We start from the raw sequence: 27,414 nt of genomic DNA, 5'->3' as shown, positions 1-27,414 counted from the left end.
CCAAACTAGAAAATGATGCAATTCAATGCATTCCCCTAGCACCACCAGCCTCTTGAATAAGGGTAGTTCCTGGCTGTAGGTTATCGATTTTTCCCCATATCCACCTCTTGTCTCTGGGAGGTGAGACCTAATCCCAGTTAGGGGATGATCCTGGTTTCCTCCAAGAGGCAACAAAGCTTAAGGTACAGGGGTCTTTTCTTTTAAAAGAAAAGAGAGATAACTGAATTTATGAGCCTCTGAACAAATTTTATTTTGCTAAAGTAGTTTTTATTGGATTAAATATTCTCTGTTTGGTAACACACTGACTTCCTTGAATAAAATCCAGAAAAATCTTATTAAAGCCTTTCAAATGCGACTTTGTCGTCCATTTATAATTCAAACACTGGAATACATTTGTATCACAATTATCTGTCGTTTAATATGATTTTCATGGATTGAAATTTATGATGGAATTTATTTCTTCAACAACAGAAAGAATTATCTTGTTAAGCCTGCTTGTGGAAGGGGAAGAGGCATTACTATCTGAAATACAAGCCTCTTCGAACCTGGCACAATGAGGTAATGTTTTTAAAAAGCATTTCAAAAAAAAATGCACAGATATACACACGCAAAATATATTTGGTGCAGCTGGATGGATGAATAGCAGATTTCATTGCTCAACGAGAGGCTGTGAGCCAGGAAAAGTTCCGAGCAACGTCTGAAGCAGAGTAACTTGTCCAGAGCAGATGAAAGGGAAAAATAATCTTCCAGTTCCCAAAGAACTCGGAGATGAATAAGTAAACCAGTGTCAGCATGAGCCATTCATCAAAGGGTAAATTCTAAAACTGTCCACGTCATCATCTTAATTGAAGTTTGTGGCGGTGACAGGGTCGATTTGGGTGTGAAAAGAGGCGATTGTCATGATGTCACAGTGGAATATGTGTCATAATTTGAAACTAAAGATAAATACCTCCCTCAACTAAAATGGGAAACACTGTTCAACATTCTTCCCTTCATCAACACCATCAAGCTCTGGCCAGTTCATTAAATTCATCACGGTAGTCGGCCTCATCAGCAACAACGATGAGTTGCGCTGCAGAGAAGAGGTGGAAAATCTCGCAAAATGGTGCGAGAGTAACAACCGGAGTCTCAACGTGGACAAAGCGAAGGAGATGATCGTGAACTTCAGGAGGACCAGAAAAGACCACTCTCCACTCCACATCAACAACTCTGCAGTGGAGAGAGTGGAGAGCACCAAGTTCCTTAACTAGTGACATACCGTGGTCGCTCAACATCTCCACACTTGTCAGGAAGGTGTTACAGTGACTGCACTTTCTGAGAAGACTGAAGTGGGCAAGGTTGCCAGCCACCAACATGTCAATCTTCTACAGGAGCTCTATCGAGAGCGTCCTGACTGGCTGCATCAGTGTGGTACGTTTGCTGCAGAGAAATGGATCGGAGGTCAATCCACAGGACTATAAGGGTGGCAGAGAGGATCAAGTCAAGTCAAGTTTATTGTCAACCTGACGAAACAGCATTCTCTGGTCTTTGGTGCAAAACACGTAAATACACAACCAGACATATGCAGGGAAGTATTTCATCTATGCAAATAAATAAATAAATATTGTTTTTTACAAGGAGGGTCTTAGAGGGTGAGTGTGAGCAGTTCCTTTGGTCATTCAGCATTCTCACTGCCCATGGGAAGAAGCTGTTCCTCAGCCTGGTGGTGCTGGCTCTGATCCTCCTGGATCTCTTCCCCAACGGGAGCGGGTGAAAGATGGTGTGTGTGGGGTGGAAGGGGTCCTCGATGATTTTGCGCACCCTCTTCAGACAACGATCCCAGTAGATCACGTCAATGGGTGGGGAAGGAGTGGGGACACTCCAGTGATCCCCTTTGCTACTCTTAAGGTCCTGTGGATTGACCTCCACTCCATTTCTCTGCAGCAACCGTACCACGCTATGATGCAGTCGGCCAGGGCACTCTTGATGGAGCTCCTATAGAAGGTTGACATAATGGTGGCCGGTAGCTTTGCCTGCTTCAGTCTTCTCAGGAAGTGCAGTTACTGTTGTGCCTTCCTGACAAGTGAGGAGAGGGAAATGACTGGAGTCTCCTTCCCCCCCTCCCATCGATGTGATCTACCAGGATAGTTGTCAAAAGAGGGTGCACAAAATCATTGAGGACCCCTTCCACCCCACACACAGCATCTTTCAGCTGCTCCCATTGGGGAAGAGATCCAGGAGGATCAGAGCCAGCCCCACCAGGCTGAGGAACAGCTTCTTCCCACGGGCAGTGAGAATGACCAAAGGAACTGCTCACACTCACCCTCCCAGACTCTCATATTCATGAACCAATATTTATTTATTTATTTGTATAGATTAATACTTGTGCTGCATGTGTGTGGTTTGTCTGTATGTGTGTTATGTCTGGGTGTGAGTCTGCGTATTTTGCCCCGAGGACCAGAGAACGGTGTTTTGTCGTGTTGTACTTGTATAATCAGATGCCAATAAAATTGTCTTGAAATTGATGCTTATGGGATCTTGACATGCTCCTTGTTTCATACAACAATCACTTTATTCCTTGTTTGAAATGTTTTGAGAACTCAGTGAGATCATCTACTGTGAAACTTACTTAAGATTCAAGATTTATGATTCCTTTATTGTCATGTAATAAAATAGGTGTAATAATACACAAAATGTACTTTCGTCTGCCATAAAGCAAACGATTTGCCATCAGCATAAATTGCCCGGCACCCCTTACAGTCACTGTGTCCATGGATTTACCTCCAGTGCTCCTACAGTCTCCGCAGCCACACAGACTTCAGTCCAAACCATCAGCAACCTGGGTCTCAGATCCGAACCTCTGAAAATATCATGAAGCTGCCGCATCCCAGTTCTGATAGCTGGTACCCCTTCAACCAGTTTTGAGCCAGTCTGCAGCCGTCCACAGCCTGGTGCGAGTTCCTTGACCACAGCCTCCAGCGGCCCGCAGCCTCTGTGGGTTCATCAGCTGCAGAACCCCTCACTAGTCTGCTGCCCTGGTCAGTGGGCCATATCCTCTGCTTCTCCTTCTCAAACAGGGGGCGATTTTCTGGTGCCCTGCGGCAGTCCTCCACTTCTCCAGAGTCTACATGGGCACCACCATCTTGGGCCCAAATCCCCCGTGTAATGGTATGGATTGTATGTACTCATTGGCCAGTAAAGGCTAAGGCTGCCCCGCCCCCTGATGAGACTCTCCTCTGGATTCCTCCCCTGTGACCCAGGCCATAAAGGTTGGGCCACCTCTCCCTTCCCTGCACTTCCCTAGCTTGAATCCGGGCCAGCTCAAGTCTTCTGTACAATAAAGCCTATCATTCCCCTCAGTCTTTGTCCTTGTGGTTATTGGGGCAACTGGTAGTGCCTAACACCCAGGTCGTAGGATTTTAAAATAAACCAATGTCATCTCCTTTAACAGGCAGTTTAAAGCCTGTACGGAGCTGTCGGCAGTCAGGCTGGGTGTTTGGACCCTGCTGAGGTCTGTTTTCTGGTGCCTTCCTGTTCTTTAATTATTCCTTGAAGAAGGGGTCAGACCCAAAATGTTGATAATATATCTTGACCATCTGTGGATCCTGTGAGACCGGCCGAGTTCCTCCAGCATTTCTGTGTGTTTTTACAACAATCACAGTGTCTGCAAACTTTCATGTTTCACTCCCACCCTGATTGTTCTTGTTTTGTTTTGAAACTGGAATGTAATTTTGTTGAGCACTGTGAAAAACCTCGTTGAAAGTCTTCCACTGTTCCTCAACTGTACCACCATGTAGCCTGCGTTCACAGTCTCCACCTTATTTCAGAAAAACAAGCGAAATCCTGAATTTGCTATTTTTTTGCCCTGTGGCATGTGCCTTCACTAAAACACTGATGATGGAAAGGACTTTGCAGAAACTGCCAAAATGTTTGGCCTGGAAGTCAGCCTGAAGAAAACTGAGGTCCTCCATCAGCCAGCTCCCCACCATGACTACCAGCCCCCCCACATCTCCATCGGGCACACAAAACTCAAAACGGTCAACCAGTTTACCTATCTCGACTGCACCATTTCATCAGATGCAAGGATCGACAATGAGATAGACAACAGACTCGCCAAGGCAAATAGCGCCTTTGGAAGACTACACAAAAGAGTCTGGAAAAACAACCAACTGAAAAACCTCACAAAGATAAGCGTATACAGAGCCGTTGTCATACCCACACTCCTGTTCGGCTCCGAATCATGGGTCCTCTACCGGCATCACCTACGGCTCCTAGAACGCTTCCACCAGCGTTGTCTACGCTCCATCCTCAACATCCATTGGAGCGCTTTCATCCCTAACGTCGAAGTACTCGAGATGGCAGAGGTCGACAGCATCGAGTCCACGCTGCTGAAGATCCAGCTGCGCTGGATGGGTCACGTCTCCAGAATGGAGGACCATCGCCTTCCCAAGATCGTGTTATATGGCGAGCTCTCCACTGGCCACCGTGACAGAGGTGCACCAAAGAAAAGGTACAAGGACTGCCTAAAGAAATCTCTTGGTGCCTGCCCCATTGACCACCGCCAGTGGGCTGATATCGCCTCAAACCGTGCATCTTGGCGCCTCACAGTTTGGCAGGCAGCAACCTCCTTTGAAGAAGATCGCAGAGCCCACCTCACTGACAAAAGGCAAAGGAGGAAAAACCCAACACCCAACCCCAACCAACCAATTTTCCCCTGCAGCCGCTGCAACCGTGTCTGCCTGTCCCGCATCGGACTTGTCAGCCACAAACGAGCCTGCAGCTGACGTGGACTTTTACCCCCTCCATAAATCTTCGTCCGCGAAGCCAAGCCAAAGAATAATATCATTGAGTTTGGCATCCCCTATATTGTCCAGGAGGAAGGTTCCATTCTTGGAGCTGCTGTCTGTCGGATGAAGTATTAAATTGAGATCTGCCTAATTTGGTAAACATTAATGACCCCAGCAATTCACAGAGGATCTGAGTTTTCCCAATATCTCTCTGACGAAGAGGCCTGATCCTACCAGAGTCTGTAGGGAATTACATTCCTATTTGTTTCACCCTGAGGCTTAGTTTTTTCAAAGAACAGATTAACAGATCTTTTTTTATCATTGATCAGATGAAGAATTGCTGGAGAAATCAGCAGGTCATGTAGCAATACTTTGTTTCCTCAAGATTCCAGCATTTGCAGCTTTTGTGTTTCTGCTTTTCTAACTGATGTTAGCCTCAATCTTTCCCTGAACAAAATGACTGGGGTTTTTTTTCACCTGCATGACCTGCAGTCCTGAAGGAATGCTGCAGTGACAGAGAAGTTATCTTTGGATGGACCATTAAGTTGAGTCAATATCTACCCACTGAGGTGGAAGTTAAAAAAAAACCCCGAGGCATTATTCTGAACATTTAACTCATGCTTTTATGTACTGCGTGATTAAAGGGTGACGCAAAATCAATTGCAAACTGCCAAATGGGACCTTATCGCATGCAAAGCACACACTTTTGGTTCACGTGGTTCTCTGTGCCCAATGCACACGTGTATAAAACATGCAGAGTGCACAGGGGTGGCATCAATTCTTGCACACTCCCCACTGGGCCACATGCAGGAAAGCAGGCTTGACAATCCCTGTACCTCTTGTTGGACAGTCATCTGGCCTGGAGGTCAGTGAAGTCAGTGAAGTTGGCCATGTAGATGCTTGGAGCATCTGACATTGGGGAGCGCTCTGAGGTTTGCGGAGGTAAAAGCAATGTGCTGTTTGTGGCCGAAAAATCGGAGACTTTAATCGTGATCGCACTTGACCTTCCACATGAACTGGAACAGGAGAGGGACATGCTTGGAACCATCTCTCGCGGTATTTACAAACAATGAACTTGATATTTTATATTGAATTGATATTTTATATTGGTAGCTTTATATCATGTTTTCGGACAGAGTCCTTTCGAAAAGAGACATGGTTTGGACATGGTGGTGAATCACCAGTCAACAACGTTCAATTCCAAGCACCAGATGTTGGAAAGGTCACTTACAATATGAATGACATTGTGATGTGCGATTGAACACGCACTTAAAAATGGTCCATTGCTTACAAGTATACTGTGGTAGGAAAAGCAGAAAAGCCATTATGCTTAAACCCTCCAAAACTCTCCAAGCTCTGATTGTAGCATTTAAATATATAGATCATGGGCAATGGTTCATGAAGGAATTTATTTCGGATGTCGTTGTTCGTCCATCATCGTCGATGAAGACCTTGACACCATTAGTCACTATAAGATTCGATGCAGAGTGTCCGAAGATGACTGGTCAAGCCAATTCAGGCACAGAATGACCTGGTGCATGTTGGGCAGATGTGTAGGCCCTGCAGTTGCGGTGGTGGCTCTGGGCGTGCACAGCTTGCGCTTCTGTGGTGCTTCAGTAGTGCGCCTTGCTTCGTGGATAAGGTCGCACCAGGTAGGGCAGTTTTGTGCCAGCGTTTCCCAGGTGGTCGTTTGCTATGTCAAGTGATTTCAGAGAGGCCTTTAGTGTGCCTTTGTAACGTTTCTTCTGCCCTCGATGCAAGCGTCTACCACCAGAGAGTTCCCCAAAAAGGAGCTGCTTGGGTATGCGCTCATTTGGCATATGGATGACATGACCTGCCCACCGGGTCTGTGCTCTCATTAGCAGTGTGTGGATTGATGGTAGACTTCTGCGAGAGAGGACTTCAGTGTCTGCTCTTGCCATCTGATGCTTAATTTTGTGCGAAGCAAGTCAAGTGAAAATGGTTGAGCTGTCTTGCATCCCTTGGATACACATTCCATGTTTCACCGGCATACAGGAGGGTAGTGATTACCACAGTTCTGTAGACCTTCAGTTTTATTGTTGATTTTGTATGTAGGACCTGTTATTCCTAAGTACCAGAGGCAAAAGTGATTGAAGATTGCCGTTTCCTTACTTTAATAAATGCCATCAATTCTGAAATGTTTTACATATTATTTTGGTGTCTTTTCAAACACATCCAACAACATTTGGTGCAAAGTAAGACTCAAAGGCAGGTTACGCACAATTAGATCCTTTGTTGACAGTGTTCTTCAGCTCATTGCTGAAATCCTTGTCATGTCTTTGTGACATCGAAACATTGATTATTCCAACGCTTCACCTGGCAACAACTCATCTTCTATTCTCCATTAGTAAAAACACAATACTGGAGAAACTTAGCAGGTCTTGCAGCAAAGAGATGTTTTGGCCCTGAGCCCTTCCTCAAGGTATGAGCAAAAAGCAGGCAGGTGCCTGAATAAAAAGTAAAACTCCAAAGTCTGTAGACCCCGTGGTTGAAGTAAACACAATTCTGGAGAAACTCAGCTGCTCAGTGTCCTTCATGTGGCAAGCATAAAGAGACATAACTAACGTTTCAGACTTGAGCCCTTTATCAAGGTGTGGATAAAATGTTGGCAGGTTGCCGACATTTCTGTTTCAGATTGGAAAACAAGTCTTATGAGACAAGGTTAGCAGAGCTGGGGCTTTTCTCTTTGGATCGAAGAAGGATGAGAGATGACTTGATAGAGGTCTGCAAGATTCTGAGAGGCAGAGATAGGGTGGACAGTCAGCGCCTGTTTCCTAGGGCAGGATCAGCAAACACCAGAGGGCATCTGTACAAAGAGAAGGGAGGAAAGTTTAGGGGGGACATTAAGGGTAAGGTTTTTTTTTACACAGAGTTAGTTGTGGGAGCCTGGAATGCCTTGCCAGGGATGGAGCATTAGGGGCAATTAAAAGACTCTTAGACAGGCACATGGATGAAAGTAAAATAGAGGGTTATGAGGTAGGAAGGGTTTAGTGTTTTTTTTGGGTAGGGATATATGGGTCAGCACATCATCAAGGGCCCAAGGGCCTGTACTGCGTTGTAATGTTCTATGTTCTCAGTAAGGAGTGCCAAAAATAGTACAAGGGTCAACCAAGACCTTTAATTTTTTTTTAATTAGACATACAGCACTGTAACAGGCCAATTCGGCCCTACAAGACCATGGCGCCCATTTTATACTCCATTTTCCTCACCCCGGTAGGTTTTTAAAGGATTGGAGGAAACCGGAGCCCTCAGAGAAAACACATGCAAACACGAGGAGAACGTTCAAACTCCTGTCCCGATGGTTGGTGCTGAAAAGGTGTTGCGCTAACCACTACGCCAACCGTACCACCCTCAGAATGTGTCTCTCAGCAAGTGAAAGGGAGGATCTATCAACAAAATCTTCCATCCTACTCAACAATTGTGCAGTTTGGACAAAGCCAAACTCTCCCTCCGTCAGTGTGATATTCCAATTCCCATCCCATGGACCTTCTGGGTGAGACTGGGAATCAAATTCCAGTTGCTACAGAACTACTGGCGAATGTACTATGGCCCCTTATCAGCTCGAAGTTTAGTCGTCCAAACTAATTTTACTTGGGCTTCCTCTACCTGTCACAGTAGAGGCTTACATCCATCAGTCTGGACTGATAAAACTGTGTTCCAATTCTCTCCATCACCCTGCTTCCCTTTGGAAATCACTTTTAAATAATAACCCTTCATCCATAACAAAGTAGATTCTCATTCTTATCAACATTTCTCCCATCATCAGCTTCTTTTCCACTGCTCCACTCATGTTATTTATTAGAAGTTTCAGAAAACTGTGGAGGATCAGAAAAGTGTGATGAGCGGACAAAACCAACACCAAAAAAAGAGAAATGGACTTCAAAATAGCAGATGTCATAGGAATGCAGAATTAGCTGAAGTTACCTGACTCAGAAACATTTAAATCATTTTCAGGGAGGCTGGAATCAAAATGAATCCTTGTGATGAGAAAACTCTGAATATGGCAAGAGAGATTGATATCCATATAGGGGTTAGTGTGACACTGTTACAGCGCCAGTGACTGGGGTTCGAATCCCGTGCCATCTGTAAGGAGTTTATACATACACCCCATGCCTGTATCGGTTTCCTCCAGGTGCTCCGGTTTCCTCCCACCCTTCAAAACATATGGGAGTTGTAGGTTGATTGGGCATAATTGGCATCACGGGCTCATTGGCTGGAAGGGCCTGTAACTATGCTGTACGTCTAAATTTAAATTTAATCAGTCCTGTAAGGACAGGAAGGGATAGAACTAATGTCACAAACTCTAAAAAGTGCTGGTGAGACGATACCAGGAGCAGTTCTGGGAACCACTCATCAGGGTGACACTTAAAATCTCAGGATTTAATTACAAAAAGACATTACACATATATGCTTTTTTTAAATTTAGACATACAGCACGGTAACAGGCCATTTCGGCCCACAAGCCCGTGCCGCCCAATTACACCCAATTAACCAGCAATCCCCCCCCCCCCGTACTTTTTGAACAGTGGGAGGAAACCGGACCTCCTGGGGAAAACCCATGCAGACGCGGGAAGAGCGAACAAACTCCTTACAGACAGCACAGGATTCGACCCCGGGTCCTGATCGCTAGTGTAGCACCAACCAAGCTGCCGTTTGAACGAATGAAGGGAAAATGAAGGAAGGATTGTGATCAAAGGTATGCGATCCATGGAATAAAACCAGAAATCTTGGGGATGCTGAACAGGGTCAGGCAGCATCTATGGAAAGAGAAAACAGAGTTAACATTTCAGGTCATCGACTTTCAATTAAGGTCATCAAAATATTTAGCATTACATTTCACTCTCCACAGATGCTTCCTGGCCTGCTGAGTGATTTTGGCATTTAGTGTTTTTATTTTTGATTTCCAACATTTGGAGTCTTTAGCTTCATATTCCCAAATTTTGAAGGTTAAGAGATGAGTTGGTGAAGTTTCCAAGGACAAGAGGGGATCAAAAACTTAAAACTTACCTTTCAGACAGCAGTCCGAAAAGGCTACTCCAGTGTCACATTCATGTCAAGAGGCACCTTGTAGCGCCCTCCGGAGCCGATAGAGGCAGAGCGACTGATGCTGTAGCGCCACCTATCACAAATACATGGCAGAGCAATGGCCGGCTTCCCCATCCATAATCTCCAGAACAGTTCCAGCTGCGTGGGGGATTGTGGGTAGGGAAGTCGGCCATTGCTCTGTCGTGTTTTGAGCCACAGACGCCTCCCGCTGGCTCCCGCTGCCATGATAGCCCCCGTTGACAGCTCCCGCTACCCCGCCAGCTCTCGTTGCCCCACCAACCCCTGCTGACGGCTCCTGTTGCCCCTCCAGCCCCCACGACCCTGACAGTCCCTGGTGCCCCGACGGCCCTTGCTGCCCCAATGGCTCCTGTCTGCCGCCCCTGCCTTGAGAGGGTCATGGAGGGAGAGGGGTGAGTGGGGAGATGGGTCGCGGACTGACAGCATCATCATCCCACCCCCAACCAGCCGCTTGCAGCAGCTGGACATTCAGGTCAGGTGGTGGAGAACAGAGCTCTGCCGATTATCCTTCCCCAAGAAGGGTTGGAATCAACACCTCGGAGCCAGCCATGGCGCATTCAGAGAGGTACGTCTTTAGTCGTAAGGAAAAAGAACCTCCGCCTTTACAGACTGGTGCTTGAAAGTGCCTATTGACTATAGAATTTCTTCCAGGTGCTCTGGATTCCTCCCACATTCCAAAGATAAACTAGCTGATAGATCAATTGGCTACTGTCAATAACCTTTCATGTCAGTGAGTGGTAGAACTGGATGGCGGGGAGGGGTAGTTCCATTGGGCATCTGAGTTTACAGAGACACAAGAGCGACATTGGACCTTGTGGGTTCAGACAGCGAGAAAGTGTAGACTCGATGGCCATATTGCCTTTTTCCATGCTATAAGATATAGGGGAAGATGTAGGCCATTCAGCCCATTGAGTCTGTCTCACCATTCCATCATGAACTGATCCATTCTCCCACTCAGCCCCACTCCTCTGTCTTCTCCCCATAACCTTTGATGCCCTGACTATTCAGATCAGGAAGTATTTGATCAGGTGAAATGCCAATAATACTGGCTATTGATGCCAAGAGAGTGTAAGCTCACATTGCAGCCAATCCCATGATTTTCTTGTCAGGTAGCTTAAGTTAAAACTTCCTTTGGAAAATCTGGGACCCTGATACAAACATAGCAAAACATCCCAAGGTACTTTGCAAGAGCATTGCAGAGCCAGAGAAGTATTTTATTTGATGGCATATAAGACCCACTTTTTTTCCCAAATATTGGCTCAAAAATATCCTCTGGGTCTTATATGCAAAGTTGAAATGAGGGTGATAATGGTGAGTAAGACCAACAGTGATCATCGCTGCTGTGTGGCTCACTAGCATCACCACCATCTGTCATTGAGGGCTGGTGGTGGGCTGTCAGGGAGGGAATGAGGTGGTGGGATCAGTCTGGGCACTGGCGACGGGCTATCGGGAGACTCTCCCAGTGGTCCGCTGTCATTCCCTGCACTGGTCCCACTTCTCCCACCCCACCTCCCCGACAGCTCACCACCAGCTCCCACCGCCCCATTACCCCCTACCCCCACATCACCGAGAGAGAGAGCGGGGTAGTGGAACCAACGTGGGGACCAAACACCGGTCACCAATCCCCAACGATAGATGGTGGTGATGCTAGTGAGCCACACAGCGACGATGATCAATGTTGGTCTTACTCACCATTAAATACTTCCTCGTAAACACACTAAAAAAAATTCTTAATATTCCCTGTTGAAAAGCAAGGGTGGGGGGTGGGGGGGGGGGGTACTTAAATGCCTGTAGTTCTCATATCCCATCAAATACAGCTATGAGAAGGAATGACCGAGACCTTGAAGGTCAGAGCTCGTAGAACAATTTGTATTCTGGAAGATGACATTTATCTCAGTAAAGAGAAAATTCTCACTCTTGGAAATCTGTATTATGATATCATGAGTAAATAATTCATGCATGCTGATGTTATTGGACTGTTATGATATTAATGATCAAATGATTAATAGCAGGATGTTCAACACAACTAATGCAGCTAACCCCAGGAGTGCAGGGATTAATATAGTACTCGCGATTATATTCGGACAACAAATTTTTTCCAAAAGGTTTGCTTCCTGAAAAAATATCAGAGATTATGACAAAAATATTCAAAATGAGCGCAAAGACAATTTCAAATTTGCTGTATCACACAAATTAAACTGCTATTGAATTTAGATATCAGATTTACTGTCAGAGTACATACCTGACACCACATGCAACCGTGAGATTCTTTTTCCTGTGGGGGCGGCAAAATTTCCACTTAGTGATCATGCAAAAATAAACTGTTCACAACTTACACCTGCAAACAAATAAAGAAATGTAAACAGATAACAAATGTAAACAAATCAACTGTGCAATACTGAGAGAATAAAAAAGAAAAATCAATAACGTGCACAGAAGTCCTTCAATGAGGCCCTGATTGAGTTTGTCGTTGAGGAGTCTGATGGTGGAGGAGGAGCAGCTGTTCCTGAACCTGGGGGTGCGAGACTTGTGGCATCCAGACCTCTTTCCTGATGGTAGCAGCGAGAACATAGTGTGTGCTGGGTTCTGTGGATCCTTGACGATTGCTGCTGCTCTCCAATGACAGCGTTCCCTGTAGATGTTCTTGATGGTGGGGAGGTTTTACCTGTGATATCCTGGGCTGTGTCCATTACCTTTTACGCTCAGGGTTTTGGAGTCCCCATCCCAGACCGTGACGCAGCAAGTCAGCATACTTCCCACCACACCTCTGTAGAAATTTGCGAGGGTTTCCTTCGTCACACCAAACCTCCGCAAACTCCTGAGGAAGTAGATGTTTAATCACAAAATGCTACCGAGCCAAGCTCTCAGGTTGACTGCACATGGAGCACAACAAATGTGAGGAGCCCAGGGTTTGTCTTGGTCACCAATTTTACAAAGTAGAGCTCATAAGCTTTCTTAATAAGTGCAGTCATGCTGTACCATTGAGCATTAAATGTATACGCACCACAAATGTAACAATATATCGCAGCTGTTGTGAATTTGATGAGACATTTCTGCTGTATTGAATCTTCCTGAAGACAATAAATGCTGTTGTTAACTACCCTCACTCTGCTATTGCCTGAAGAGCATGTGCGTCAACATGCGTTCAATCTATCTCAATGTAATGCACAGCATCTGTACATGCGAGCTGCTTTTATAGCCTGTCTGCATCTATACTCGCCAAGAATGCCAAGGTCTAAGACAACATTTGCTTAGCACCTGCAATGAGTGTATACCCAGGCAGACTTGGACTGACCAAAACAGCTTGCTTTGTGGGAAATATACTGGTAGACTTAAAATATGACAGGAAATCACAAAAACAGGTTATATCTAAAAAACAGTATGTGAAAGGAACAATTTGGAGTGATTTTCATGATCAGCAGCTCAAAATCCATCAGGAAGCAAAATCTTCGTTGTCCAGTGCTATTGCTCGAAAAGTGTTGAATGGTGGTAAGTGTGAGTGTTGGGTGAGTGTAGTAGTTAGGCTTTTGGTGGATGGGATTTGTTGTTGTTTCCACTGACATTCACTGCATACATGAAGTCAATAAACTGTATGTTGCAGTAATGCTGACCTTGAGATCCTGGGGGAAGAGGTGTGGATGTACTCTAGAGACCCAGGAAACCCTGAGGTGAAATGAAGGGCCAGTGGGAGTTGGAGGGATCATTACCAGCAGAGATGCCCCAAAGTCTGGTTCCAGTCCTACATGCGGTTTATTGACCTCACATATGCAGTTAAGGTCAGTGGAAAGAGCAACAAATCCCATCTGCCAAAAGCCTAACTACTACACTCACCTAATACTCACATTTACCACCACTCAACACTCCCTCACATCCCAGTTATTCAATTGTAACAGTTCTATTTTACATTCCAACACACTTAGCAGCATTCTTCCTCTCTTGCCCAAAATGCTCAGGACAAGAAAAGTATCCAGAGAGTTGTTAACTCAGCCTGCAACATCACAGGCACCAGTCTTCATTCCATTGAGGACATCTACAGGAGGCGGTGTCTTAAGAAAACAGCCTTTATCCTCAAGGACCCCACCACCCAGGCTGGGCCCTCTTCACTCTGCTACCATCAGGGAAAAGGTCCAGGAGCCTAAAGGTGAGCACCCAGTGGCACAAGGACATCTTCTTCCCCTCCGCCATCAGATTCCTGAATGGACAATGAACCAAAGACACTGCCTCACTTTGACTTTTCGTGCACTATTTTTATTTATATTGAAAGGTGGTTTAAATAGAAATGTTTGCACTGTGACGCTGCCATAAAATGATTAATTTTGTGACTTGTTCATGACAATAATTTCTGATTCTGAGAAAAAAAAAGCTTCAGACCACAGCACGAGAAGCGAGGGTGCCTCACCGTGCCCAATGCATCAGCTGTTTGAAGGAAAGTGTGACTCCACCATCACAGAGCCAGTTGTTATTTAGTGATTAAAGGCATATGGTCAAATTTCCACACTCATATTCCAACCCCACCTTCTAACCATCTCACAATCTCATCTGCCCCTTTGGATGGGGTTCCTTGGATTGTGTTCTGTTTCAATACAAACATTTTACTTTCATGTCTCATTAGAGGATCTTGACAGTCTCCTTAAACTAATCAGTGCTACAAACAGTCAATATTCCTGCACTTTCATACTCACTCAGCTAGGAAATTGTCAGTGTGTGGAGCTCGCTTTACCAAGCCCAAGCACTCTTAGACTAATTTGTTGGTAATTTCATTAACAGCAGATGTCTGTCACATTAACTATGTGCATTGTGTTCAGAGATCAATTGAGTTGAAGAAGGCTTTTCAGCTAAAGGAAACTGACCTAACTGAGCGGCTTTGGCCAGAGTTAACCAGGTGTTATTTTTTATCTTCAGAACATGGTTTAGATGGCTCTAACTGATGTACAGTGAAGCAATCTTCATGGCAGTGAGCAGTACATGGGAAGCCTCTGTTAGGACAAAAGCAAGATATGGCTGGTACTGCCTGGTATCATCATCACCAAGGATCCACCCCACCCAGCGCACGCTCTGTTCTCACTGCTGCCATCAGGAAAGAGGTGGAGGGGCCACAAGACTCGCGCCACCAGGTTCAGGAACAGCAGCTCCCCCTCCACCGTCAGACTCCTCAACCACAAACTCAATCAGGGACTCGTTTAAGGATTCTACCTTTTCTTTCTTTTTTTAAATATTTTTTATCGAGTTTAACATGCAAACTTAAATATAAAATTTTAAGGAAAACACATAAGTCATCTCATTTACATACAAGTACAAAAAAATTTGATGGAAATATTGTATTTGTTTAATATTATTTGTTTACATGTGCACATTGTGTACAGTTTTCTTTTGCACTACAAATAAGTGGTAATTCTGCCTTGCCCACAGGAAAAAGAATCTCAGGTTTGTATGTGATGTCATGTACGTACTCTGACAATAAATCTGAAAAATTAAAAATCTGGTATGAGAAAGCCTCATCTTCATGAATTCATTGGCTTGATTTGATACAAATATTTAGAAAGATCATGGAATAGAACGTTAAATTGAAAAATACTATTGCCAGTGATTGAGTGTGTTAGAACAAGAGAATATAAGATATTCGGAAACATGCCAGTGAATCATGTTGAGCCAGTTTTAGTGTTCTGTGAAGGCATAACTCCATGAAACTGGAGAACACCTTTCCCCTTTCATACAGAAGAGTAGAAATCTTATCTTGCAGAAGACTGTGGAATTCACTTGAGGGCAGCATAGTTGTTAACACAAAGCTGTCATAGTGCCAGCGGCTGGGACCGGGATTCAAATCAGCCACTGTCTGTAGGAGTTTGTATGTTCTCCTTGTGGGTTTTCCCTGGAGGTTCCACCCTTCAAACCGTAGGTCAATTGGGTGTAATTGGATGACATGGGTTTGTTGGCCAAAAGGGTATGTCTAAATTAAATTATGTTCCAATGTCAGTGACTCAAGCGGAGACTGGATCAGGAAGCTAGAATAGATGGTTGAATAGGATAAAAGGATACGGGAACAGGCCCATAGAATTAAAGCTGCTGTTCTTGGAGGAGAAATATCAGAATGGACTCATTGAACTGAATGACTGTCACATTTATTGGAATTTCTGTGCAATGCATGACATAGCTGGTGTGCTTCCAATATCTAATGCTATCAACTATCTCCGTTTTTAAAAGATGCAGCAGATTTCATGACTGAAATATCCTGAAAGATAGAAGTGTTTCCAAGGAGAAAAATGCCACTAAATTGATGAGAACATAATTCTAACGAGCCTTCAAGGGCGACAAAAAACTTTGGGTGAAAAAACAAACCTCTTTAAAATGATATAATTTAGAAGCTTCTCAGCTCAAGTGAAGATGAAATCGTGACTGTCAAGGAATAGATAGACCAATTCTCGGTAATTAGGTTGGCTTAATTGTGTCTCATGTCACACCAGCAATTATTGCCTGTTAATCTACCAAGCTCACTGAAATTACATTGAAAAGCAATACAAAGTGCAAAGACAAAGACAAAACAATACAGTTCTCAACACCAAGTGGGAGGTTACAAAGCTAATTTAATTGCATTGGTGTAATTTGGATTTTAATGAATCCACAGGACAACAGAACAAAGGAAGACTTGGTCTCTATAAAGAATAGTGTGGCTGCTTCCCTGCTTTTCTCAGGACAGGGACATGAAGTGAAGCTTCAAAAGGAGAACAAATTATCATGTCGAGAAGTAAACTAGGCATAGAATCAGAATCTGAATTTATTGTCATTAAGTTCAGTGTTTAGCATCATAGTGGAAACATTCACATTATAACCACCTTACAACATTTTACTCGGGCACATGCCAACATTTTTCTACTTGACGAAGGGCTCAAGCCCAAATCGTTGGTTCTGTGTCTTTATCTTTGCTATATAAAGGACACTGTTTGACCTGCTGAGTTTCTCCAGCCTCGTGTTTTTACCCCAACCACGGCGTCTACGGACTTTTGTGTTTTACTACAAGGGCCAATTTATCATTCTGGGTCTTTGGTTAACATCATTATATGCAAGGATTCACATAATTTTCATGGAATATAAATGATTCTGGAAATACCATGGTGGAATTGATGTACTATTGTAATCCCATCATAGAACTTGATGGATCAATTAGCTTGGAACATAACATCCGAACATCATTTATCTTCTGTCAATAAAATGTATTTTAAAAGGATGTTTCAATGTCATTTAAGTGTTGCAGATTTTATGAAAGTCCAATAAACAGATTCCAGATAGCTTGCACCTGACATGATACGATGTCCCTTCTTTCATATTACTGCAATGTAACATGATTGATATGCAGAGGGAAACACTTAATCTTGGGTCAATTAGGGGCTTTATTTCATTCTGACCTGAGCATAAGCTAATATATAGAAGTATAGGGAGGGAGTCATTATCACAGTGCTACCACCTTTAACAGTCTTTGGTGGTTCAGGTTCAGTCAAGGTAAAGGTTCCATTATTGTCACGTAACACTACATTTCGAATGTAACATACATGAAATTCTTTAACGATTATCTGCCTTAAGGTAGGCAGAGAGTCGTCCCTTTGTCCAGCGCCCCTCACAGCACCTGGTGTTCCCAGCAGGTCTCCCCTCCAAGTACTGACCAGGCCTGAGCCTGCTTAGCTTCTGAGATCAGACAATCCCAGGCATGTTCAGGGTATTAGATGGTACTGAACCTGAAATGTCACAAGGTACAAGGTTTGATGTTTACGCTCAACTCATTAGCTGCTGTTCCGAATTGTAAAAGTGTAATTCAGCTCAACAAGGGATTTGCTTTCATGTTGGCAAACAGAATTTGGCACTGATACTGCAAAACATAAGGAAGTTTTAGGGCAAATGTCCAATGGCCTGGTTAAAGAGATTAGTTTTAAAGTTAAAAAAAAGAAAGAATTTAAGAGCTTGGGACCCAGGCAGCTGAAACAGGATAATGTGCAATAGGTTGTGTGCAACATGGGGCAGCGGTGAGCGCAACACTGTTGCAGCACCAGCAATCAGGATCAGGATTCGAATCCCATGCTGTCTGTAAGGAGTCAGTGACTTTGTGTGTTTTCTCCGGGGGCTCTGGTTTCCTCCCACCATTTTGGTTACATACCTCATAAATGCAATCTGGGTTCCATGTTCATCACAATAAACTTTTCCTGAAAGGATTGTGCTGATCTCAGTCAGGGCAGTGGTAGGATTGTAGAATTGGATTGGGCGCCATTTTCTGGACGGGAATGTTGAGGTTTCAGGCCCAAAGGATCAATCTCAAAGGCGATGCCCTTCATCTAGAAATGACCCGTGGTTATCAATTTGTATTTAAACATGCTACACCACCCTTGGACCTGGGGTGGGCAAACAAAAAGATAATATTAATACAGATGTGCTTGATAAATTAATTTCTTTATCATATAAAAACCAAGGCACTCATCCAAGATGCTCTCTAGTGAGGGTCAGTGTGTGTGGGGCCTGTCCCCCCGGTGAGGGTCAGAATGTGTGACCCATCCTCCCAGGGAGGATCAGTGTGTGTGGGGCCCATACCCCAGTGAAGGTCAGTGTGGGACTCGTCCCCCAGTTAGGGTCAGTGTGTGTGGGGCCCATCCCCCAGGGAGGGTCAGTGTGTGGGACCCATCCCCCATTGAGGGTCAGTGTGTGGGACCAATCCCCCAGGGAGGGTCAGTGTGTGTGGGATCCACACCCCAGTGAAGGTCAGAGTGGGACTCATCCCCCCAGTGAGGGTCAGCGTGTGTGGGATCCATCCCCCAGTTATGGTCAGTGTTTGTGGAACACACACCCAAGTGAGGGTCAGTGTGTGCGGGACCCATCCCCCAAGGAGGGTCAGTGTGTGTGGGACTCACACCCCAGTGAAGGTCAGTGTGGGACTCATCCCCCAGTGAGGGTCAGTGTGTGTGGGACCCATGCCCCAGTGAAGGTCAGTATGTGGCACTCATCCCCCAGTTAGGGTCAGTGTGTGTGGGACCCATCCCCCAGGGAGGATCAGTGTGTGTGGGACCCACACTCCAGTGAAGGTCAGTGTGGGTCTCATCCCCCAGTGAGGGTCAGTGTGTGTGGGACTCGTCCCCCAGTTAGGGTCAGTGTGTGTGGGGCCCGTTCCCTAGTGAGGGTCAGTGTGTGTGGGACCCATCCCCCAGTGAGGGTCAGTGTGTGTGGGACTCATCCCCCAGTTAGGGTCAGTGTGTGTGGGACCCATCCCCCAGGGAGGATCAGTGTGTGTGGGACCCACACTCCAGTGAAGGTCAGTGTGGGTCTCATCCCCCAGTGAGGGTCAGTGTGTGTGGGACTCGTCCCCCAGTTAGGGTCAGTGTGTGTTGGACTCGTCCCCTAGTTAGGGTCAGTGTGTGTGGGGCCCGTCCCCTAGTGAGGGTCAGTGTGTGTGGGACTCATCCCCCAGTGAGGGTCAGTGTGTGTGGGATCCATCCCCTAGTGAGGGTCAGTGTGTGTGGGACCCATCCTCCCAGGGAGGGTCAGTGTGTGTGGGACCCGTCCCCCAGTGAGGTTCTGTGTGTGTGACCCATCCCCCAGTGAGGGTCTGTATGTGTGACCCATCCCCCAGTGAGGGTCAGTGTGTGTGTGGGACTCGTCCTCCAGTGAGGGTCAGTGTGTATTGGACCCATCCTCCCAGTGAGGGTCAGTGTGTGTGGGACCCATCCCCCAGTGAGGGTCTGTGTGTGTGACCCATCCCCCAGTGAGGGTCAGTGTGTGTGTGGGACTCGTCCCCAGTGAGGGTCAGTGTGTATTGGACCCATCCTCCCAGTGAGGGTCAGTGTGTGTGTGGGACTCGTCCCCAGAGAGGGTCAGTGTGTATTGGACCCATCCTCCCAGGGAGGGTCAGTGTGTGTGGGACCCATCCCCCAGTGAGAGTTAGTGTGTGTGTGACCCACACCCCACAAGGCTTTATTCTATGGAATTTCCTGTGGATATTCAGGATGCATGACTTCCAGCACTACTTTTTTAAAATAATTCTTCCGTGTTGTACATCTAAATACCGGGATTATGCTACCAGAGTTGAGTCATAACTGACCACATGCCTGTCAGTTTGAGTTTTATGTTGCATTGCATATTAAGTGGCCCTGCAGCATTGTAATATAATTAGATCTGGGCACACAAAGCCACAGCTATTGTTTGCTGGACTCATCAATCATACATTCAAAAAGATATGGTTATGTAGAGATGTGATGATAAATTCTATAATGAAATTGTGCATTGTCAGGGAATAGCTTTCATGAAGACAGAAAATGTTTCATCCGTAAGCTGCAATTTCGATCGACTAAAGGAATGCTAAAATCAATGGCATAGTGTTTGTATGGATCACCTTCCCAGTATTGGTCTTCAGTTTAATTGCATCTATATGGGCTTTGTAATCTCCTCTACTCTGAACTCGGCCATTGATTGTTTGAGTGTAAGTGTGGCATAATTGCAGTAATGACTATAATAAGGTGAGCGATTCATTCCACCTATTTGGTTTTATTCCAATATTTTACTTGTTAAGTTCTATCTATACAGCGAAACAGGAAATTAGTTAGTTGGCCAACAGTCACCTTTTAATGATTTCAGTTTGAACTGATGGAAAACAAGAAGTTGATATTCATATTTCCTTATGGCTTCGGAAGCCGATCAGTCAATCAAGTCTACACCAGTTTTCGGACCAATCAGTAGCGTAGTGGTCAGCGCAACACTGTTTCAGTTCGAACCCTGGACTGTCTGAAAGGAATTTCTACATTCTCCCCTGTGTCTGCATGGTTTCCCCGGGGGCTCCGGTTTCTTCACACCATTCAAAAACGTGCCATGGGGTGTAGGTCAATTGGGTGTAATTGGGAGGCAGAGACTCATGGGTTGAAAAGGCCTGTTACCATGCTGTACGTCTAAATTAAATTAAATCAATTCCTGTCCTAGAACCGAAGTCCATCAACAATGCCAAACCCTGCCCAACTTACACATGAGGACAACTTGCTGTGGCCAATTAACCTCCCAACTTGCACATCTTTGGGATGAGGGATGAAACCAGAGCAGCCGGAGAAAGTCCAACCAGGGTAAAGAGAATGTGCAAATTCCATGCAGACAGTGGCTGTGGTCAGGATTGAACCCTGGTTGCTGGAGCTGTGATGTGACCCAGCCATGCCAATGTTTCTTCTCTGAATTACCATAAAGATTTCAATCCACACAAAAGGGCAACACTCAAGCTACTGGTCTGATTCAGTCAACTGAGAAGGAACACTGTTTATATCACACCGATAACATTGAACAACGAAAATTTTGCTTCCTGAATAGTTTTGGGTGTATTTTATGGATTTGGGGCTGCTGATCACGAAAATAGCCTTATAATTTTCCTATCACATTCCGTATTTTAAATATAACCTATTTTGGTGATTTCTGTCATATTTTAAGTTTATTTCAAGCAGACAAAACCACGAAGTGCAACATGTCGTTGATAAATCATTTTCTGCATCCGCACTTGGACGTCTTCCCGGCTGATCTTGCTGCCGTCAGTGACGAACATGGTGAAAGGTTTCACCGGGACAGTGCGACCATGGAAAAGTGGTATCAGGGCAACTGGAATCCATCAATGCCGGCCCACTATTGTTGGACACTGACATGAGAGGCATCAGATGCCGAGTACAAATGAAAATCAGCAGCAAAACATTTTTAGGTCGGTTGAACTGACGCCATGTGTCAGCGTCACGTTGCGATTAAACAGGGTAAATTCAATCAAAGTTAATTTAATGTTTCTCCAACTTCAGCAAATCTGAAATTATCTTTGTGTTCAGCTTGAAGTTATCTATCATAATCTCCAACTCTTTTTCTAGGAAGCAAGCCTTTTGAAAAAAAAATTGTTGTCCAGTGTAAGTGACATCTGGATTTTGATGCATTAAACACTGTGGCATTCTCACGAAGTGAGACCAAAGGAATGGATATATGGCAGGGAAGATAACTTCTGTGTGTTAATTTAAAGAATTATTAATAATTTCAAGCTGCCTACTTGACTGTGGAGTTCAGTCACTTTGATCCAGTTTCAGCCTTTTCCCAGTTTCCAGTTTCCCTGTAGATGTCCTCGATGGTGGAGAGGGTTTTGCCTGTGATATCCTGGACTGTGTCCACAACCTTTTGTAGGGCTTTACACACGGGAGTATTGATGTTCCCCATAATGGAGCCAGTCAGCACACTTTCCACCGCACAGCTGTAGAAATTTACCAGGGCTTCTGATATCATACCAAACCTCCGCAAACTCCTGAGGAAGTTGAGGCGCTGACGTCCTTCTTCATGATGCTATTAGTGTATTGGGTCCAGGAAAGATCTTCCGAGCTAGTGACTCCCAAGAGCTTAAATTTAAATAAACACAAATAAATTTAGCTTAATTTTTATGTCATGGATGGTGCTAACAGGCAAAGATAATTAAGGTTATGGCAACGCACAAAAGACTGAGTTGTTGGAATCTGGAGCCAGCAGCGATCTACTGGAGGAACTCAGTGGGTCAAGCAGCATCAGTGGGAGAAAAAGAATGGTCAATGTTTCAGGTCAAACCCCTTCATTAAGATTATAATGATTCTAATGTAAGTTCTGTTTTGCAGTAAAATCCCCATTATCCAGCACTCAATCAACAGGAAACTCAAACAAACAGGCAATAATCTTGAGGAAATAAATAAATATATATATTTTTTTAATAAATAAATAAGAATAAATAAAGTTTTGAATGAAAGTTAAAATAACGTTTTAAATTGTGAAAGTAAATGTTCTCTGAAGCAACACATCCTCTTCGGTGAAGATGGGAGCAAACATTCGGCCAGCGGAGCACCCCGGTCAGGCTTCGCCCACAGCAGCTGTGTTAATAAAGTTTCAGTAAAGTTGTGTTTGAATAAAATGGCGGCACCCAGGATGAAGAGCCGGCCAATGCCACTCACTGCTGGGGAGACTCTCCCAAAGTGTCTCCCTGTCCCCACCTTGTAAGAGTCTAGTATTGGGTATAAAAGTAAGGCTTTATCTGTAAACCTGGGGGAGGGGAGGTTAAATATGATGGCAGCAAGATTAGCATGGCAATTCGCACAAGACTGTTACCCGGGTTCAAATTTAAATTTTGTAAGTTACAGGAATTGTTTGATTAAAATGAACTTTACATAATTAAAGATGACAATACTGACTTTTTTTTCCAAATTACTTTTAATTTTACACTGTCTTTTGTCTTTTAAATGATGCATTCTTAATGCAGGTGTATTAGTTAGGCATTTGTAAGAGTGAATCTCAGGCAACCAGAAAATTCCCCGTAGGTGCTGGATAATACTGGGGATTTTACTGTATTTCCAATGGCCACTCTATTTGTTGCCAGTACATCAGTCTTAATCACCCCACTTCCTTCCAAAATTAGAGGCCTAGTCCCCTTGTAACTTTTCAGTGCATCAATTTGAGCAAATATGTTTCTCTTAAACAAAAAAGATTTGCATTTCTACAGTGCTCCTCACATACTTTTCGAGTTATTTTCATGCTGCATTTGCAGATCCCACAACCAATAATGTGATCATGAGCAGGAGAATGGTAGCTGTTCTATTGAAGCAGCTGTGCATCCTATGCCACTGGTGGTGTGGATCCTTGATGATTGCTGCTGCTCTCCGAAGGCAGCGTTCCCCGTAGATGTCCTCGATGGTGGGGAGGGTTTTGCCTGTGATATCCTGGACTGTGTCCACTACCTTTTGCAGGGCTTAACACACGGGAGAATTGATGTTCCCCATACCAGGTCATGATGCAGCCGGTCAGCACACTTTCTACCACACAGCTGTAGAAATTTACCAGGGCTTCTGATGTCATCCCAAACCTCCACAAACTCCTGAGGAAGTTGAGGCGCTGACGTGCTTTCTTCACGATGCCATTAGTGTGTTGGGTCCAAGAAAGGTCTTCCGAGCCAGTGACACCCAAGAACTTAAATTTGCTCATCCTCTCCATCAGTGTTCCCTCTAAGCTGTGTGCATGCATGCACAAATGGTCTGTGTGCACAGGTACATTTTCACAAAATGGCTCTGGCACGTGCGCCCATTGATTTCCTTTCTGTGCGCGCACACAGACCAATTGTGCGCACGTCGGCGTGCACAGCTTAGAGGGGGCCTTGCTCTCCACCTCTGATCCCCCAGTGATCACAGGCCATCAAAGGGACAATGCCAAGAGAGTAACTTGCTACCACCAGACACATCTTCCTCTCTCCTCCCTTTTCCGTCTTCCCTCGTTCATTCCTCCCTCCCCACCAATCGCTCCCTTGGCCCCTATCCCTGTGACCGCAGGAGATAGTCCACTTGCACCAGCACCTCCTCCCTCACCACCATTCAAGGCCCAGTCCTTCCAAGTGAAGCAACATTTCACCTGTGATTCTGCACCCGGTGCTCCCGTTGTGGTCTCCCCTACATCAGAGAGACTGGGCGCAGACTGGGAGATCGTTTTGTTGAGCACCTCAGCTCTGTTTGCTGCAATAGCATGGATTTCCCAGTGGCCACCCATTTCAATTCCCTGCCCCATTCCCTTGCTGATGTGTCTGTCCACGGTCTCATGCACTGCCAAACTGAAAGCACTCGCAAATTGAAGAAATAACATCGACTGGGCACCATCCAACTGGATGACATTAATATCGACCTCTCTGTTTCCGTTGGAAACATGCCCCCATCTGCTTGTCTCCTTTCCTCTTGGTCGCTCTCTCTCTCTCCCCCCTTTTCCCGCTGATTCCTCTCACAGAGGCAAAAATCAATTCTCACCTTTCCTCTGATCATATCCAATTAACATCTTTTGTCTGTTGGTCTGGACTCCTCCCCCTCCCATTCTTCCCCTTTCTTTCCCCATCCTTTAATTCAGTCACCTGTCTTTTTTTACCCATACTTTAAGGAAAGGCTCAGGCCCAAAACGTTGGTAATATATCTTTACCTCCTATGGCTGCTGTGAGACCAGCTGGGTTCCTCCAGCATTTCTGTGTTTTGACAATATTGAGGCAGTACTGAGAGTGTACCTGGATCAAAATCAATGCAGTTGTCTAGATTAACAACAAGGCAACATTGAGGAAACTCTTGGGTTGACAAAGGGATAGCAGAAGGGAGTGCCCAGAAATGGGATCAGGGCAGTTCCCAGGAGAATCCTTCATTAACTAGTTCCTCCAGGATAAGCAAACTGTGACTGTAAGGTGTTTTTTAAAATACGTGATGATCTCAAGACCAATGGTTCAGAACTCTCGCTGCTCTTCAATAACTGAAGCACATTATTATCCAACCCATATTTACATCAGATAAATACACTTACCTGAAGTGGTGAATGGAGAAAGGGAATTCAGACTTCAGATTTATTGTCAGAGTACATACATTACATCACATACAACCCTAAGATTCTTTCTCATGCAGGCGAGACAGAATTAACACTTGTTGGTAATGCAAAAAAAAAACTGTACACAACGTACACATGTAAACAAATTGCAGCTGCTCTCCGACGGGAACGTTCCCTACAGATGTTCTCGATGGTGGGGAGAGTTTTGCCTGTGATGTCCTGGGCTGTGTCCACTACTTTTTGCAGGGCTTTACGTTCGGGGGTATTGCTGTCCCCAGACCAGACTGTGATGCAAACTTGTGTCTTGAGACCAATGGTCCAGAAGCTATTGTTGCTCTTTTAATAACTAAACTACGATATTATCCAACCCATATTTACATCAGATAAATACACTTACTTGAAGTAATGAATGGACAAAGGGAATTCAGCCTCTGGGTTTGGAGTAAGGTGGTGCAGGTTTGACGCATACACTGGAAACAAAGGAAAAACAGCCACTCAGAAACACACAGCACCAATCTTCCTTGCTATGTTAGCAATCCCATCTATTATTTTATATAAATAATAGCAACTTTTTATATCAATGAATAGCTGAAACTGCATCACAGTGAACTGAACTCCACAGCTAAGCAGGCAGTTTGTAATTAAAACATTGCATAAATAGCACTGGAGGTACAAAATTACAGGTTTAACCTCAAATACAGACCTAAAACATTTATAATGCTATTTATTTCCTTCCTCAAGAATACTCACCACTGATTCCTGGCGAGTGATTAATCAGTTTGCCTTGAAAATAAAGGCTTCTAAGTTTGTCAAAGATGTTCTTCTTTGCAGGAACTCTCATGGCCAAACCATAGGCAGCACAGTATCTGGGATCACTGTGATTCCTGCTGTAAATAATTCACGAATTGCTTGTCAAGTACTCCACCGAGAGGATCTAAATTACAGAACAATGCACACATGTTGTCCTCTTGAAAGACTTGGCTTATAATAGCCATAACCTCCACCTTCTCCAAAGGCTTCTGAAGACTTCAAGAACAGTACAGTCAATGTAGTTTTCTTAATCACATAGAAATGAAGGATCAAGCTGTACTCTAACATATAAGCTCATGTAAATAATTAGATAATAATTTTCTCCCACAAAAACTGAAGCTTATGTCTTCATCATCATCCACATTTAGGTTAGCATTGGCCAAGCATAACAATTAAATCTGATCTTGGTAATTTGCGAGCTGGAGAATAAGTGGGCTGCCTGCCACATTGTTATCTCATCTTGGATAACGCATAGATAATGGGTGGCAAGGTTGGTAATGGTTAGCGCAATGCTGTTACAGCACCACCAAAATGGACTGAGATTCGAATCCCACGCTCTCTGTAAGGAGTTTGTATGATCTCCCTGTGTCTGCGTGGGTTTTCCCCGGGGGCTCCAGTTTCCTCCCATCCTTCAAAACGTACCAGGGATGGAGGTTAATAGGGTGTAATTGGGCGGCTCAGGCTTGTGGGTTGGAATGGTCTGTTATCGTGCTTTATGTCTGAAAAGAATTTAATTATTAAATGAGAATCCAATAGGTAAGCTGATGCATTAATTTTGTTGCATTCTCTCCACAGCTGCTACCTAACATTGAGGCTTTTGAGCATTGTCTGGTTTTATTTGAGTCTTCACTTTTGCTCTATGGAATGGTCTGCCAGTAAAAAGCTACAAAAAATGTGAAGGCTACTGGATTAAAGCATATTTTTCACTTAATAGTCAATCAAACTGATGTCAATTCAAACTTTCAAATTACAATGGATGACTAACAATAAAGAAACAAGAACATAAGAACTAGGAGCAGGATTCAGCCATCCGGCCCGTCAAGTCTGCTCCCCCATTCAATGAGATCATGGCTGATCTGATGATAGGCTCATCTCCACCGACCTGCCTTTTCCCCATATCCCTTAATTCCCCGACTATGTAAAAATCTATCCAACCTTAAATATATTTACTGAAGTCGCCTCCACTGCTTCAATGGCCAGTGAATTCCACAGATTCATCCCCCTCTGGGAAAAGCAGTTCCTCCTCATCTCCATCCTAAATCTACTCCCCTGGATCTTGAGGCTATGTCCCCTCGTTCTGGTCTCCCCTACCAATGGGAACAACTTACCTAACTCCATCTTATCTCTGCCTTTCATAATTCTACAAGATCCCCCTCATTCTTCTAAATTCCAGCGAGTACAGTCCCAGATGGTTCAATCT

The sequence above is a fragment of the Narcine bancroftii genome, chromosome 12 (genome assembly GCF_036971445.1).
Source record: "Narcine bancroftii isolate sNarBan1 chromosome 12, sNarBan1.hap1, whole genome shotgun sequence".
NCBI classification, from domain to species: Eukaryota; Metazoa; Chordata; class Chondrichthyes; order Torpediniformes; family Narcinidae; genus Narcine; species Narcine bancroftii.
This window is presented reverse-complemented; position numbering follows the sequence as displayed.